Source organism: Eubalaena glacialis, chromosome 9 (assembly GCF_028564815.1).
Source record: "Eubalaena glacialis isolate mEubGla1 chromosome 9, mEubGla1.1.hap2.+ XY, whole genome shotgun sequence".
Classification (NCBI taxonomy): domain Eukaryota; kingdom Metazoa; phylum Chordata; class Mammalia; order Artiodactyla; family Balaenidae; genus Eubalaena; species Eubalaena glacialis.
The window spans coordinates 30,927,169-30,945,030 of NC_083724.1; positions in this window are offsets into that span (position 1 = coordinate 30,927,169).

The window sequence follows — 17,862 nt, forward strand, 5'->3', positions numbered from 1 at the left end:
AATGACTGCACTGTTGTTTAATTTCCCTCTCCATTTCTCTTAGTGATTTCTATAACCATGTACATAGCCTACACAGCTCTCAAGTAGAATCAAGGTATATATTCTTCAAAAGAATGATCACTCTTATTCCATCTCATGCCCTAACCAACCTGGACTTTGTTAGCCTCCAGAACTAATCCATTTTAAAAAAAATTATAAGTAGAAACAATCTCATGCTCTTTCTCCAACTTACAATCCTTACATCTTTCTCCCTCATTCTAACAGAAGCTGTAATTCAGCCTCATGAATTCTTTCTCTAAACTTTTTGTCCCTCAGTTTTCTCTGAAAATTTCATCCTCTGTTTTCAATTCCTTCTACATGTATTAAAAGTCACATAATAATCCTCACTTAAACTATTACTGAAACATTATCCTCAAGAATCTCCCCCCTTGGCTTTTCTATTTCAACAAGAACACAAAACAGCAATCCTGGATCAATCCAACTGTTATGTACTGAATGTTTGTGTCCCCCCAAAATTCACGTGTTGAAATCCTGACTTCCAATGTGATTGTATTAGGAGATGGATCCTTTATGAGGTGACTAGGTCATGAGGGTAGAGCTTCCATGATTGAGATTAGTGCCCTTTAAAAAGAAATTAGACCTCAAAGGGCTCTATTGCCCCTTTTGCCTTGTGAGGACACAGGGAGAGGACAGCCACGTATGAACTTGGAATCAGGCCTTCATCTGTCACCAAATCTGCTGACACCTTGATGTAGGACTTCCTGGCCTCCAGAATTGTAAGAAATAAATTTCTGATATTTGTAAGTGACTCAGTATATGGTATTCTGTTATAGGAACCCAAATGAACTAAGGCACCAACCATTCTGATAAGTGGAAACCTACAAAATAGATAATAACAAAAGAAAAGGATCCAGAGCATGATAGAAACTGTAATAAACGCTTTAGGATTTTCACCTAAATATAAGTGGAAAAGATTTTATCTCACAAAATAATACTTAGAGGAGTAGGAATAGGAAAGGAATAGAAGGGGGTAACACTTTTGTTTCTGAACAGAGAACATAACACTATCCTGCTTTTCACATTAAAACTACTAGGTTCAACATAGTGTAACAGGAATAATAACTATAGAATAAATCACTAATATCAAGAGACAAATCTAGTTTCTTTAAGAAATTCTAAGAATTGATTTTAGGAATCATATGGATTACGTTGAAATAAGTTTTCAAAATCACTGCTTTAGATGAAATGTTGGTTATAGTTAGTAAATAAACTATTTTTAACACCAAAACACCATTTTATAAGGCATGTTATAGTCAACATTTCTAGATAATAAGCAAGAGAATAATTAGTTTAAATATAGGTATCTCAGCTCTTAGATAATTGTGATAGTTGTATATCATTAGCTGCTCTCTGTTTTTAAACAAATCATGTGTAGGAGGACATGTGCCTGCTTTACATAGCTTTTAACTGTGTAAATTACTAGATGCTAAAATTAAACCATCTTCAAAAGTTGATTGATGTCTGAAGAATATACACTCTTTAAAGCAGTGTACATGAATTTCAAATGCAGGTAATTCTATGTTCTAATATGAAAACAATTAGTGCCATAAGTTTTAAAGAAGTAAAAAAAAATTAAAAATAGAAGTATGTTCTCATATTCTTGTACTCTTTAAGACAGACAAAATCAGCAGTGTGACTGCATGGATAAAAGTCTGCTGAACCAATTAATAGAGAACTGGGGAGGTAATTTCACAGCAAAATTTCCAAAGGAAAGGAGAAGAGGGCCTTCTGTATCTAAATCAGGACTGCTCTTGCAACAATATTAGAAAATATCACTCTTTAAGAAAGATAGGAGTACAATTTTATAACTGATGGAGGAGGTTGAAGAGAATCTTTTTGATGAAAGTCTCAAAGTACAGTCTATTTCTACCCAGATCAAAAAGGAACAGGAACAAAGAAAAGAAAAATCAACCTTGTAATAGGTTATAAATGGAGTGAAGGGATGATTTTTTTCCATCTCTCACCTTTGAAGGTGATGTGATGTGACATTTTGAAGAATAATTACCAAATCTTTGTGAAATATGGTATTATCTGTATGAAATATGGAGACAGAATATAAGTTGGGTTGTATCATTGAGCTTATACAGAATCACATTTATAATATTCATAAGTAGCTGGACACTATATCATTAGTGGGTCTTTTAAAGTCTAAAGTCAGAGTGAGGAGCTCTAAAGTCAGAGTGAAGAATGTGACAGTTTGTTCCCTTGTAGAATATAAACATCATGGCAATTGGCTATCACATTTACACGTGGTTTAAGCACCATCCTTCCTCGAGACAAAACACAAAAACAAAAACAAAAAAAGACTGCAGTTCCTGGGATCATTTCTGACTCTTTAATACTCTAAGAATGAGATCAGTGACTTATTCCAGCATGTATTCTTACTGTCCCCAAGAGGCTTTATAAAATTTAATTTAGTATAAACAAAATTTTAGATTAACTAAAATGTATTCTTAGGAGGCAACATCATGTAGTGGAAAGGACACTGTATCTGAAGAGAAAAAATGTGAATTTGAGTTACAAATGTTCATTCATTAACTACATTGTGTCTTCATTTATAAAACATGGTGTCTGTTCTGGAAACATCACAGAATTATTATGGTTATTAAATGGAATGATATGTTTAAATTTTCATAAACTAGAAAGCATTATAGGAATATAATATATGATTATTATTAGCTGCTAAATTAATAGAGGTAAAGTGAAAGGAATTAATATTTGTTTATTACCAAATGTGGTATTAAGCAGTTAGCATATATTATCTCGTGGGCTTCTGTTAATCTTTATTTTAGAAATGAGAAAGATGGTATTAAGAGAGGTCGTGTAACTCGTTCACCATAACTTATCTAGTAAATGGAAGAATGAGGTCTTCTGACTGAAAACTCATTCTCTTTTCACCTACCTTAACACTATGTCATAAGAATTGGAGTTGTGAGGACAGCACAGAAAATGCTCTCTATTTTAACCCATCAATTAATGTGTTTAAGTCTGATAGGTTGTATAATATATTAGACACATTTCAAGTATTACTTTAGATACTTTTTGACTCCATCTCTTACTCAAGTCCATATATGTCAGTCTGTTCCATGTAGGTTTCAAATACCTTAATACTATCACAAACAGAAATACCTCACTTTGTGAACCTACTTGGAATGCATGCGTGTGCAGTCTAGACGTAAGACAGCCAATGCCCAGGGGCCTACCAATGACTAATGGGACATAATTATAAAGGGGTAAATATTTGTCCCTTTCAACTCATGGGGAAATAGTTCTGAGACACATTTTCTAAGTCTCCTCAGGAGTTACACCCTAGTGAGGGAGGATGTCTTGATTCCCACTCAGCTGTTGCTGGCAGAAGTAGGAGTGGAGCCATCTAAAAATTGTCTCTCTTGCTAAGCTGCTCTTTTTCTGGTCCTTTAGCTAAAGAGAGCATGTTTTATTAGAGTTTTTTTTTGCATTGGTGTTTATGGGTTTCCTGTTTGGTTTCTCCAGAGGCAAAAAAAAAAAAAAAACCCCAAAATCCAAAGACAAAAACGGAAAAACGGAAAAACAAACTCACCATGTTTTTCTGTCCTCAAGTCCTGATGTCCCTAGCTGTTCTGCCACCTTCTCTATATATATCAGAGTCTTCTTACGTATATTTTATGTAAAATGTTCAAGGTTTTTAGATCTAATTAGCAGGAGAAATAGGGGAAAGTATTTCTACTCCATCTTTCTGGAAGCAGAATTTCCTGGGGAGCTTTAAATAGTACTTATACTCACAACTCACTCTAGACCATTTAGTCAGATTCTGGAGATAATCATGTGTATTTATTTAAGAACTCATACATATGCTCAATTAATTAAGGGATTATTTTGCAGCTTTCATTACTTCTACCCTCAAGGCCTGAGTACCTCATTCAGAAGATCTAACTCACACCTTGTAAATGCCAGCAGCTGGGCCCCTGTATCTGATGCACTCTTTGGCTTGACAATCTCTATACACCAACACTCTTTTCTAAAGGCTCCGTGTCATGAAAAATTACTATTCATGGAAGGCTTGTGGTATGAATCCCTCAATTTTACAAGCTATTATCAGAAAAATCTTACATTTTCAATATCCTTCCTCTTATCATGTAAAATGAGTTACTTTGTAATTTTGTTGCACATGAACTATTGAAAAGTGTGTGTTTGTGTGTGTGAAAGATAGAGAGACAGAGAGAGACTTAATTGCATTTACTGTCAGGGAAACTTACCAATATACATACTGGTTTATAGACTGTTAGAAACCCATACATACATTGAAAAAAAATGTGACTTGTTCATATAAAAGAAATATAATTACAGACCTTATGAGATTCACCTTCCACTTATAAGAAGCACAGTACTATCATCTGCATCATTAATGTATGTCAGATTAACTTTTTCTTAAATTCTGTTTATCAGCAATAAATTTTATTTATATATTCTCTGTTACCCATGCATCAATAGTACAGTCAGCTACTTTCAGTTTTAAAAGAAATCAAGAGGAATTTTTTGTCTTAGTGCATTAGTATGATAATATTATATCTTACATTTATTTTTTTAACATTTTAGGATGAAATATATACAGTAAATAAATTTAAAACATTAATGGCTGTTTGCAAACATGTGTTTGTATATACGTGCATGCATTTACCTAAATGCCCTTAATAAAAATAAATCTTAGTAATTGCTAGTTGAAAGACTTTTTTCATTGTTACAGCAGAATATAAATTTTTGAAAGAGAGACACCCCCCCTCTTCTCTTTTGGTGGATACTCTAAAAGGAAAAAAAAAATAATAGAGCCACAAAAGTAAAAACTAACCAGGTTGAGAAAAAATAAGGATGGCTCAAGATCTGCTATGCCAATGGTAATCAAAAAAAAAAAAAAAAGAAAGAAGTGGAAATATAAATGCCCAAATTCATCAGCTGGAGGAAATACAGTAGACAAAAGTATATATGGAAATTAAGAATAATGGACAGAAATAATTAAACTGTGCTAGCATTGTGTGGTAAGCTAAAAAATGGTCCCCCAAAAGATAATTTTGTACATGAAAGAAGTGGAATATTAAATCACTGAGGAAGAAAACATAAGGTCTGCTTCAGATTATTGTGTAGGAATAACTGGTAAACATTTTGTAGAGAAAGTATACCCTAACTTGCATAATAAACAAAATAATCTCCACAAATGAAAGATCAAAACAAAAATAAAGCCATAAAAGCTCTAAAAGTAAATACAGGTAAAAAAATAAAACTGTCCTGGAAACATTTCTGAAGAATGAAATGAACATAAAATCATGAAGTCTTTGAGTGAAAACAAAAGTTACTAAAGTACAATAGTATATATTTGGACACATCTCTGACTCAAAGGGTATATGTTGCCTTCCAAAAGAAAAAGGAGACCAGTTATAAAAACTGAAAAATGTCTGAACCAAAACTCAATGTAAGACTTCAGGCCAACAGACACTAATACGTGAGAGGAAGAAAATATAACAAATTTTAGATGGCAACAATTGTGAAGTACAGTTGTATTAAATAAGTTCAGTAGCTACTTACATGTAGTACGTTGATAGGGATTTATTTTATTATCATGCCCTAAAGCATAGATATTTTGCAAAACAAGCTGACTTTGCAAGTTTTATTAACCTGCCACATAGTTCCTTTGTGAGAGAATAAAATAGAGTCTAGCAGTAGTCCCACAGAATCTCAAGTTTTGGAATACCCTTGTTAGTTCAACTTCCACCAAACATTTCCCTTAGTAGATATAATGATTAAAGAAATAGTTATTGAAAATTTTAATTGTTAATACCGTGATGTCATACTCCATTCAAATCACAACTGCTAAGCTTAATCCATATTTTATGGCTAATTTGTTTTTCAGCATTTGATGAATCAGAAGTATAGACAAGACACACACGCACACATACACATAAAACATCACATAATTTTCTTAATTTATTTAATTATTTGTCCTATTTCTTCAGCCATCTGACCATGTTAGGCTAGCTATGGTTGGTTGGCTGTTTGATGCATAATATTAAATATTGCAGTATAAAATGTAAATGATATCAAGCATCAAAGAGTGGAGTTTTCAAATTAACTGCCAATTACTTGCTCTATAATTTTCATCTTCTCAGTATTCTCTGTCTTTGTCCTCTCCCCAGTTATTTCTTTTACAAATCATTTTACTTCTACCTTCAAAATGAAAGATGTATTCATCGGTAGTAATTTGTGATAATAGCGGCAGTAGTGCCTAGGAAACTTTATACTTTAGAGTTGAAATTTAACTAGATTAGTCAAAATACTTTAGAGATTATTTTACTTTAGTTTCTTATATATTTCTGATACAGACAATTTCTTTAATATTTTGCAGTTTTCTCTGAATTATGTCCATCAATACATTAACTGTAAGTGTGGTAAAATGATAATGTTAGAAAAATATATTTTTTCTGTTGTAAATGAGTTATTAGAAATTATATATTTTATATATATATATAGAGAGAGAGAGAGAGAGGAGATGAAGTCTTTGTGATTTGAAGAAAAAACTTATGGGGCCATGTTAAAAGAGAAACTAAATACAATCTTTTAGACTTAAAATCACTGGCCAGAAATCAAACTGAAAATTGGTGATGGGATCTACTGAGCTAGTTCATGTAATATACGCATTGACGAGCTCTGGCTCAGCAGTTAGGCAGCCCTGGCTTGAATCTGAGCTCTTCCATTTCCTTAGGTAAGTTATTTAACTACCCTTGGCCTCCTCTGTACAGTGGGGCAAGTTATAACCTCTATGGACATGAAATAAAAGTGCAACACATTTTTGATAATTTGAGTATTTCTTCCACAAATTCTCAGGAAAAAAATAGACCATGTGCCTTAGATAATTACCCTATCTGGAGTTTCATTCTATTTTTAAATATCAGAAATGTTAGAAAAATGCTTGAATTCACTATATATATTATTGGAGTAAATGTATAGGAAAATATGGACACCTAAATCATTAAATGTATAGCGGTTTATAATCATTATGGACACTGATACTTGTGAGTGCTTTTAGTTTAAATTTTGGTTGGTTATTTTGCAAAGGTAGAAGTGTATAATGAAGAAAGTTGATAACTAATGAGAACTTACTGTATAGCACAGGGAACTCTACTCAGGGCTCTGTGATGACCTAAATGGGAAGGAAATCCAAAAAAAGAGGGGATATATGTATACATATAGCTGATTCACTTTGCTGTGCAGTAGAAACTAACACAGCATTGTAAAGCAACTATACTCCACTAATAAAAAACAGATTTAACAATAAAATTATATTGGAAGTTCAGGACTCAATCTCTGAGAGGCATTAGAAGTTCACAAGGGCATGTTGATCTGGAATTGGAAAAAGTGTGTGACTGAAAGCAAAGAAATTCTGGGACAAGAATATAAAAGGAACTAATGGTGTATTAAGAGGTCTGCAGTATGTCCAACAAAATCATAATTAAGTTAGCTTATTGCCATGCCTACTCACATCAAATTCTGCTGCACTTAGCAAGCTGGAAATGTTATCTTGTGTTGATAAGAGAATGGTTAGCAACACATCTGGCTACCTCGCATGATGCTTAGAGCCAGCTCAGTGTCCATCTGATATTCTAAGAGAGTTTTCCTTAATATGGATTTCAAAATAATTGGCAAAAATTCTGTTTAAATCTTTTGGCAAGAGACTATACCAATAAAACATTACTTTCAGATAGTTATGGAAAGAGAGTAGAACTTAAGATTCAGCTAGCCTGAATTTTATCCCTGTATCTGCCATTTACTGTGTTTTTGATATTGAACATGAACCTTCCCTTCTCCAAGACTGTTTTCTTAACTGAGCCTAGACTTCAGAGAAGGCATTCATAATGTTTTCGTACTTCCTATTATGTGTTCACAAAAATAGTGGTGAATCTTTTTGAGTTAGGGTTCTTATTTCATTATTTTATTCTTCATTGTCAGTAACAATTGCTTGATTAAATAAAGTGAATACTTTCATAGGATTCAATGCATTTTGATACAATAAGAAAGACTATTCTACCAATTTATTAGCAGAATGCTGGAAAATATAGTTATTAGTTTGCCATTTCTATTGATCAAATTTTCCTATTATGATGCAGAGTGGTAGAATGTATTGCAATTATTTACTAATCATTAAAAATGTAAATTGCCTAAAATCTTGCCATTAACATTAGATTTATGTGCACAATGTTTACTTAAACATTTATTTGAAATGAATTAATTAATACTATGTATTAAATATAATGACACTTATTATTCCAAAATGGGTTAAATTGTACTACTGATAATGTTACTTATTGTCTGAAATTATTTTAAATCAGAATTTTCTCATCTAATCGATAATAACAATTTATCTTCTTATACTTTTGTCCTTATTTTATCGTCATTTGACACATTGGTTTGCTCTAATAATAACAGAGTATACAACTCCAGCTTAACTTTTATAAAGTAGTTAAGAAACAGTGAAGTTTTGGTAAATAGTTATGTTATCTTTAATCAGAGAAGTGCTGATTGTTTTATGAATAATATTGCAACATTCATGATAAAATAGGAGAATAGCTATCACCATATGTTAAATTAAAAGCTTTTGCTGATACCATAAAACACAGCATAGAATTCAACCGGTGCTTAATAATACTTTTAAAGTTTATTCAGTTAAAGCTGTATCTTAATAACATATATATTAAACACTGAAACACTAGTAAAAAAACACAGTGTGGGCTTCCCTGGTGGCGCGGGGGTTGAGAATCTGCCTGCTAATGCAGGGGACACGGTTTCGAGCCCTGGTCTGGGAAGATCCCACATGCGCAGAGCAGCTGGGCCCGTGAGCCACAATTACTGAGCCTGCGCGTCTGGAGCCTGTGCTCCGCAACGAGAGGCCGCGATAGTGAGAGGCCCGCGCACCGCGATGAAGAGTGGCCCCCACTTGCCACAACTAGAGAAAGCCCTCGCACAGAAACGAAGACCCAACACAGCCATAAAAATAAAAAAAAATTAAAAAAAAACAAAAACACAGTGTTTTTTCTTTGTTAATTTCATAATAACTTAGGGCATATTTTTGAGGGACATCACATGGAAAAAATTCAGTCTCAAGCACTTTCTTTACTATGTTTAATAAGGAGAAATATTGTAGCAGAGAGAAGATGATCTATTATTCTGGAGAGAGCCTGGGTTCAAATCCCAGTTACCAGTTTTATTAATTTTGAAGAAACAATTATTATAGAATTTTTTGAGGCTTATATAAGATAATGAATTCAAAATTGTCCTAAACCTGGATGGTATGCAATGCATGTTAGACGAGGCTCCTGTTTTGCCAGGAGAATTTTAATTTAAGCCAAGAATTATCTCTTCTTCTGAGCTTCTGTTACTATTCTTCTTATAGTTTATATACATTTTATAAGACAGTATACTATTTAATATGACGTTTAATAGAGTGAATTTATAAGTCTAATTGCCTGGACTTAAATCCTGGCTTTGCCATACAAGATGTAAAGAACTGAAACAAGTTATGTAATTTTTCAGTGTTCAAAATTTCCTCATGCGTAACATGGGGAGCACATCTTCATCTTCCTAAAGGAGAGGTATGAGTTAAAATGAAATAGTGCCTGGTGAATAATAAGCACTCAAGAATTAGCTGTCATCACTATTTGAGAATTGTTGTGAATCCTTCATACCTGGGTGCTAGTTCTGGTTTTGTGTCTGTGTGATCTTTAAAAAATAAAGAAATTAAGGGCCAGATAGTTATTTAATTTTGTTAGTGTAGAAATCCATTAAATCAGTTACCCATTTAGTTACCCAGATAGCCATTTATCCTTAAAGGATGAAATGTGTAATGGCCAATACATTTTGTGAGTATTCAATAATATTAAAACCATAGAGATAATTACTGTCTAATTAAAAGTGAGTTTAATCTATAAGAACAAAAAAAGTTAAATAATTTTTTAGTGTAATTATTTGATGAAAAACAGTTCACAGTTTTGAATGCTACAATTAATATTTGAGATCAAGTATTATATACACACATAAACAAAGATTGAGATCATTTACATAACTCAGGTAATTTTAGCCTATGTCACCTAAATTAATAAATCCGTGATTACCCAGGCCAAAAAATAAATTTGTCTTGCTAGGTGAAACCATTAGTGAACACTTCAAATTTTCATTTACTAAACAGAGTGAACATATTTTTAATGAATTTGGGTCACTTTAGAGCGGAGTTTCTGTCATTTTTATTATTTAGGAATAATTTAACATTCAAAGTTCTAAACTATTAGAAACTATTCAAATATGGAAACAGTTTTAAAATATTCCATTCAAATTTGCCATTGATCTGACCTGAGCTAGCAATGTAATTCAGATGGTAGAATGGTATTGTTTTCCCCTTCTATGAGTAAAAAGATGAAAGTTATAATCTATTAGTAATTTTAGCTAATAATTCAGAGGTTAGAGCTACACTCTCCCTGTTTCATTCTTTCACACCTGTTGTGTCTTTTTGAAGACTTTGAAGACTCTGATCCACATGGGTTAGGTGTAAAAAAATCACATTTAGAAAAGTGTACTCCCTTACTCTCCAAATCATTAGTAAGATATGATGGAGATGACAGAAACATATTTTGAATGAAAATAATCTTTTATAAACAATCAGCAAATATTTAATAGCCTTCTAATACAAGTAATTAGCTTTGAAATAATCCATAACTTAACATCAAATAAACTGAAAACAATTTTATCATTCAATAGAGCAATTGTTACGAACATTGATTACTGTGCTCTAATAACTGTCATACCTTCAGGAACTACTGGGTTGTGAAGGTATAGATTAGAAACTAATTACATACATTAACGTTTACCTAAAGTTGGATCATCTAGATTTCTTTTTCAGCTGGGAGAATAAAAATATCTCAAATATCTAGAAACAACTTAAGGTGATTAGGTTATAGAATTTATTTAAATTGCCCAGTGCAATTTTATTATTAAAATTGCATATATGTAATATGACACATATAACACTTTTTTTGCACTAAATCAACCAAGAAATATAGAGAATAGTTGAGTCAGACAATCAGGTACACTTGTCAGTGTTTATAAAATGTTTCTTTTTCTTTTTTGGCTGCGCTGGGTCTTCGTTGCTGCGCGCGGGCGTTCTCTAGTTGTGGCGAGCGGGAGCTACTCTTCATTGTGGTGCCTGGGCTTCTCATTGTGGTGACTTCTCCTGTTGAGAAGCATGGGCTCTAGGCACACTGACCCAGTAGTTGTGGCACGCGGACTCAGTAGTTGTGACTCGCGGGCTCTAGAGTGCAGGCTCGGTAGTTGTGGCGCACAGGCTTACTTGCTCCACGGCATGTGGGATCTTCCCAGACCAGGGATCGAACCCATGTCCCCTGCATTGGCAGGCAGATTCTTAACCACTGCACCACCAGGGAAGTCCCTATAACATGGTTTTTAAATGATTAAAAACTTGGACTCTAAAATGTATCCTAAAAAACAAAACAAAACAAAACAGATGTACTTTAAAGTGATTGCATATAATTTGTCTTGGCAACACCATTGTAATTGTGAAAAATTGAGAGCAGCCAAACTGTCCAGAAATAAGAAATTGGTTAAGTATGCTGTGATTTACCTACAAATGCAACATTATGCAAATATTATATAATGATATTTTCAAGTAATATTTTACAATATAAATAATTTAAAACAATATATCATGTTAAAAAGAACTATAAAAAATAGTGTAAATATTATGATACCAATTTTGTAAAATATAGAAAAAGAGCTCCATGGGGGCAGCTACTCTAACTTACATATTCTTGCAAGTACATTGCCTCAAACAGAGTAGGTACTTATCAATGTTTCTGAATGAATGAATAAGTAAGACCAAAAATAAATCCATAGTATTAGAAGAATCTAAATACTTTGTAAAGAATGTAAATATCTAAATTCTAAAATTAAGCAAATTAATGTAATATTTTGCTTTTCAAGACTATGAAAAAAAATCTTTTTTAGTGATTATAATTATTAGTGGTAAAACTCTCTCTTGTGAAGACACAAAAATGAGGGGAAAAAATGTTCATTTTGCTACTGTACAATTTTGTTCTCCTGTGAGATAATCTATACCAACAAATTGGTTGTTCACACATAGGTCTACAGCATGCACTTCTTTGCAATGAATAAAATACTGGCTGCTGATGAGCTGATTCAATGTTATAAAATTATTATATCACCATAGAAATACAGGCAATATGTGCCTGAACCATTTATTTCCAGGGAGATGCCTTTCATATTTTAGCATTAGTTCCATAATATCTGCAATGGATATATCTGGTAAAGAGTTAGAATAACCATTTATTTGACCAATGAAGAAAATGGAAGGATAACCGATTTCTTCATTTAAGAGAAAGATTAGAAAATTAACATTTCTTAGGCATTAATGACTTAGAATAATATCAGCACCCAACTTTTTTTTAATATAAACAACATATCTTGACATAAATGTTTGCTATATTTTCCATGATTCCAGAGTTTCAGGAAGCCAAATAAACAACACCCCTTTTTCTGTTCCTTGAAAAAGAGATAGCTTAGCTCTCCTCCAATTCTAGGAGATACATTTACCACCAGGTAATTAATTTACTGTGCCTGAAAAACAGCTTTCTCTTTTCTAGACCAGGATGAAACAGAAAGTTATTCTCTTCACTCTTTTTCTCTTCCTACACCCATCTCCTTTGCTTTTGGGCCCAGAGAGTCAGCTCACCTGGGAACCTCAAGTAGATGTGTTCTCTAACATCTAGATAGATGTAAGGTAATAGGGATAAACCTTCTTCTACCTAACCTTCTGTATGTACAGTCTTTTTGTATGAGAGTCCTGTCTTTGCTCCTTATACAGATAAGTTAAACTAGTAGTGAATTTTGCATTTGAATTTTGACTTCATGACCTTTGTGTGGTCTCCCCTTATAAGACACCATTGATGTCAGAGTTTAATAGTACCCCTTATGTCTTTAACAATTAACAGTAGAAGAGAGGCTGACAAACATTATTGCCTAGAAAGGATAACTTCCATTGATGTTTGTGAGAGCAGAGTCAGGAAGAGGATTAGAGCATGAAATCTTGGGAATTATATAGATTCTAATGAGTTATATTATTTAGGGTATCAGAGAATTAGAAAGTGAGGCAGATGTGGCAGCTCTGGGCTAGAAATTAGAATTTGTCTGAAAACTATTATAAACACTAACCTGTTCTCTAGTTGCTAATCTGAGTAAAAGAGTGCAGCCAATGCCTGCATGCACAATGAGAGGAATAAAACATACACAAATCTGGATATTTGGATATTTCATTTGAAAATAACTAGAGAACATATAACAAAAGTATAGAGATTATGAAAAATAATTCAGATCAAAGAAAAAGGGACCACTGAGCTAAAGGCTTAAAGGTAAAAGCATTCCCCCAATAAATTATTGTAAAAAGCAGATTGAATCTTAGGAAAGTTGCACTTTCTCAGTAAAAGAAAGCTATGATGATTGAATTGGCTGACATAAAAAAATAACAGAATTAAATTAAGACGTAAGTGGGTAGATAAATTTGTAAGTGAACTAAAGTGCATTGGAGGAAATAAGGGAAAAAACCCATGAAGAAAATAAAATTAAAAATATGGAGGATAAAAGTGAAAATTCATCAGATAGGAAAGAAAACCAAAAGACAAAACAAAACAAAAGAGAAGAATAATGCTGTGGAGTCTGTGCATAAAGGTTAAAATGACTCATTGTATCTGTGGATTTTCTATTATGTTAGAGTTAAGACCTACATTGTTTTTAAATCCCCAAAGAGTTACTTCATTCTTCCTCTAAATAAAACTCTGAGTCTTGCTTATCAAGCTCATAACTGATTTTGAAGTAGATATTAGACACACACACATATACACACTCACTCACAATTTATAATAATGCTATCCTGTATAATAGTTGCAGTTTTTGTTGGTTTTTTCCCCCTAATAACTACAAATAGTTATGATATTTATATGTTGGCCAATAGCAGGCACCAGTGACACCTGGCTATCTCTGAATCAGGTAAAGTGTCAGATCCAGGTCACACCACACCACTTACATGTTGTGGACCCTGGATCCAACTCATAAAAGATGTTTTTTGAGTACATCAAAGAAATTAAAACCTTAGGTTATTAGTCTTATCTAAGAGTGAGGAAGCGATCCATGAACCGGGATACAAAAAAAAAAAAAAAAAAAATTGCATTAGATGCTAGAGAAACTGGGAAGGCAAGAAACTAGAGATGAGCAAGGCTAAATAAAAGGAAGACCAAGAAAATAAAAAATCCAAGAGATTAGCTATGGTTCAAATTGTCTTAGTGACCTCCTTTAAGAGAGTGTACCTAATCAAATGATAATGCAGCCATCTTCAAAATGCTAGATTAGTGTGTTTTAACTACTTGCCCTGAGAATATTATCAATGCAAGGCATCACAGTTTTTAAATTGAGGGGGAAAGAACTGAGCTCTTCTGATTTTTGGAGAGGTGATTGTTTTAAAGCTAGAATGAGGGAATATAGAGGTAGGATGGCAGAGCCTTGACTAGAGTCAGGGAAGTGAAAAATTACAAAAACTCAAAAGATGTTGTTTGTCTATGTGAAACCCATCTGAGTTTGCTAACTGTTGCTTATCAAAGTTAGGCTCCTACCCTTCCATAGAGGCTGGAAGGCAGGGGCCCTTTCTTCAAATGTTGGCTGGAATAAACCGTAAATACTTGAGGCAGCCTTGATTTTTCTCAGGCAGGCATTTAAAGGGAATAGGGCTGCACCCTGGGGATGCTACTAGAAACTTTGTTAGTGTCTGTTCAAGTCTTTATAAGCCACGGTTTAGGCCTAGTCAAGAAGAGGGCTGAGGGGAATCTGGCTAGAGTTTGATCAAGGAGAGAATTTCTTTGTCAATATATAAGAATTATTGTCTGTTCTATGTATGTAACAATACATCCTCTCCTAACCTATATAACTGCTACCTAGTGTTTCTGACTAAACTGAACATAATGAACAATTGAAACATAATGGGTCAAAAATTAAACTATTTTCTCATAAGAATTAGTTTATCTCCTATGCCTCCTGTATTGGTTATTGAGACTACAATCCAAAAAATTCTGGAATTAGAAACTTTAGACTAAAAATGATCTCCCTTCTTCTCCTAATGCACATCCACCTTGACCTAAAATCACATAATTATTGCTCAGATGTATCATATTTCCTTAATATCTAAATAGAAACTTCATCATTTTGGGCCTGGATTCCAGCAGAATCTTTTTTTTCTTAACTATCATCTTTCTTCCAGTCTCTTTTCCTCTTCAGCCCAGCCCACAAACCAATTTTTACATAGCCTGTAGCAAAATCCTGGTTTAAAAGCGTCATTTGATTTTTACCCCACATAATAAAATAAAATACATCCTTATTTATAAGGCAATGACTTCATGAACTTGGTCCATGTTTCTATCATTATTAACTAACCGCTCTGCACTCTCAATGAGGAAATGTGTGTGTGTGTGTGTATTTCTGCCTATATACATTTGCACTTACTATTTTTACTCTCTGGAAATGTTAATCCACCTCATCAATTTTTACTCTTATTCCAGAATAAGGTAATGTAAAGATTTTGAAGAGTCTTGCAGAGTAAACCGTTTTTGATAACATTTACTGAAAAGTCTAATGGTTTGCTATTTATCTAAATAGGATTTGGGGGAAGTTCCTAGAAGGAACAATGACATTCTTCACATCTTTTATCCTCCTGGAGAACATTCCTCTGGTATGTTAAAGCCCAATTACTGTAAGAGTAAGCTGCATGGTAGTAAATGGCTTCTGTTCTCAATATAATATATATATTACGTGTACATGAGTCTGGGTATTTGTTGTTACTGTCATTATTATTGTTATGATCCCACTGTCACTTCCAGACCAGTGTAACTTGAGGAATGAAGGGTTGCACAAGAATCATAAGACTTAATAAAACAAATGTATGCACATCTAACAGGTTGTTTTACTGTTTGTGTGTTACAAATGTAGACCAAATTAATGGTAATTCTGGTAAATTAAGTTACTTTAAATTTGATATGCATATGAAAGCATGTTTTTTTTTTTTTTTTAATTTTTATTTATTTATTTATTTATTTTTATTTATGGCTGTGTTGGGTCTTCGTTTCTGTGCGAGGGCTTTCTCCAGCTGCGGCAAGTGGGGGCCACTCATCATCGCGGTGCGCGGGCCTCTCACCATCGCGGCCTCTCCCGTTGCGGAGCACAGGCTCCAGACACGCAGGCTCAGTAATTGTGGCTCACGGGCCTAGTTGCTCCGCGGCATGTGGGATCCTCCCAGACCAGGGCTCGAACCCGTGTCCCCTGCATTGGCAGGCAGACTCCCAACCATTGCGCCACCAGGGAAGCCCTGAAAGCATGTTTAATTTAAGAAGCTGTAAGAATACTTTGTAAGGATGCTTCCTCCAAAATGTCTAATTAGGGAAGTAATTTGTGAAAAAAGGAAATATTGAATTTATGAATCAAAATTAGGAGATTCTCATTTGTTAGATTTCGGTAAGCAGAAATTGAATTAGAAAACAGAAAATTTATCACTTTCAATCAATTCCTTTCCATCACATTAACCTATTATTCTATATATTTTATCCTGACTTATTTTTCTTCAAAGAATTTATTGCAATTTTATAAATGCAATCCATTTTTATCTATTTCCATGCCTCCACTACGTTTTAAGCTCCATAAAATCAGGAATTTTGTCACCGCAGATTCTAGAATAGTGTCTTGGACAAAGGAGATGCTCAATAAATATTTGTTGGATAAATGGATGAAAGAATGACATTTTCCTCTTGATTGCAAATTACTCAAAAACAAGTGAAATATTTTAGCTATGCATTGCTCTCTTTATAGTAGCAGTTTTTGCTATGTTTTAGGCACTCAAATATCAAGTAATATAAAAATGAATGGATAGCTTTTACTAAGACAGAAAAATTTAAGACATTAAGTATGTAATTGGAGAGTTGAGTGTGAAAGTTCAGAGAAACCATTTGATGAAGTAAGGTGGGAATAAATAGGAGATACATATCAAGGGGAAAAAATACGCATAAATGCAGACATAAGAACAAATAAATAAGTTCCAGGATGCAAGTGCCTAGTGATTTACATTCCATCAGTGCTTTTCTTCTTCGTGAACAGGATTGACTCCCAACAAGAAGTATCCTGATTGCTCTCTTCCTCTTCCTCTTCCTAAAGATGAAATATTCAACTAGACAAGTTAAAAATAAAACACAAACAAAAAAATCAAACCGAAGGACAGAAAACAATGAATTTTCATCTTTTAGTGGATTAATATTTCCATCAAGAGTCTTCAAATGAAGTTTGTAATTACTACACTAACTTTCACCAGCACTCCTTTTATGATTTGTCATTAATACCATGTTTATTTTCTCCATTGACCTAATGGACCAGAGAACATGCCAACTCTGTTGGTTGTCACCTGTTTCATCTTCTCTTCACACAGATACTTGATCTCTAGTATGTGTAGCATATGTCCTTCTTTAGATTTGTGGGTTTCTTCAGTATTGGATATATTCTTGAGTACTAACCAACCAAACTTCTCCATTAATTCAATTTCCTTATTATGCCCTAGATGAGATTTACCAAGATGTGAGAAAGGTATTAGAGAGATATAAGATATGATCTTGAAGTCAGTAGAAGCCCTGGGGAACCAAGGGCAGAAGAACAGAGTCACCACCTGTGATC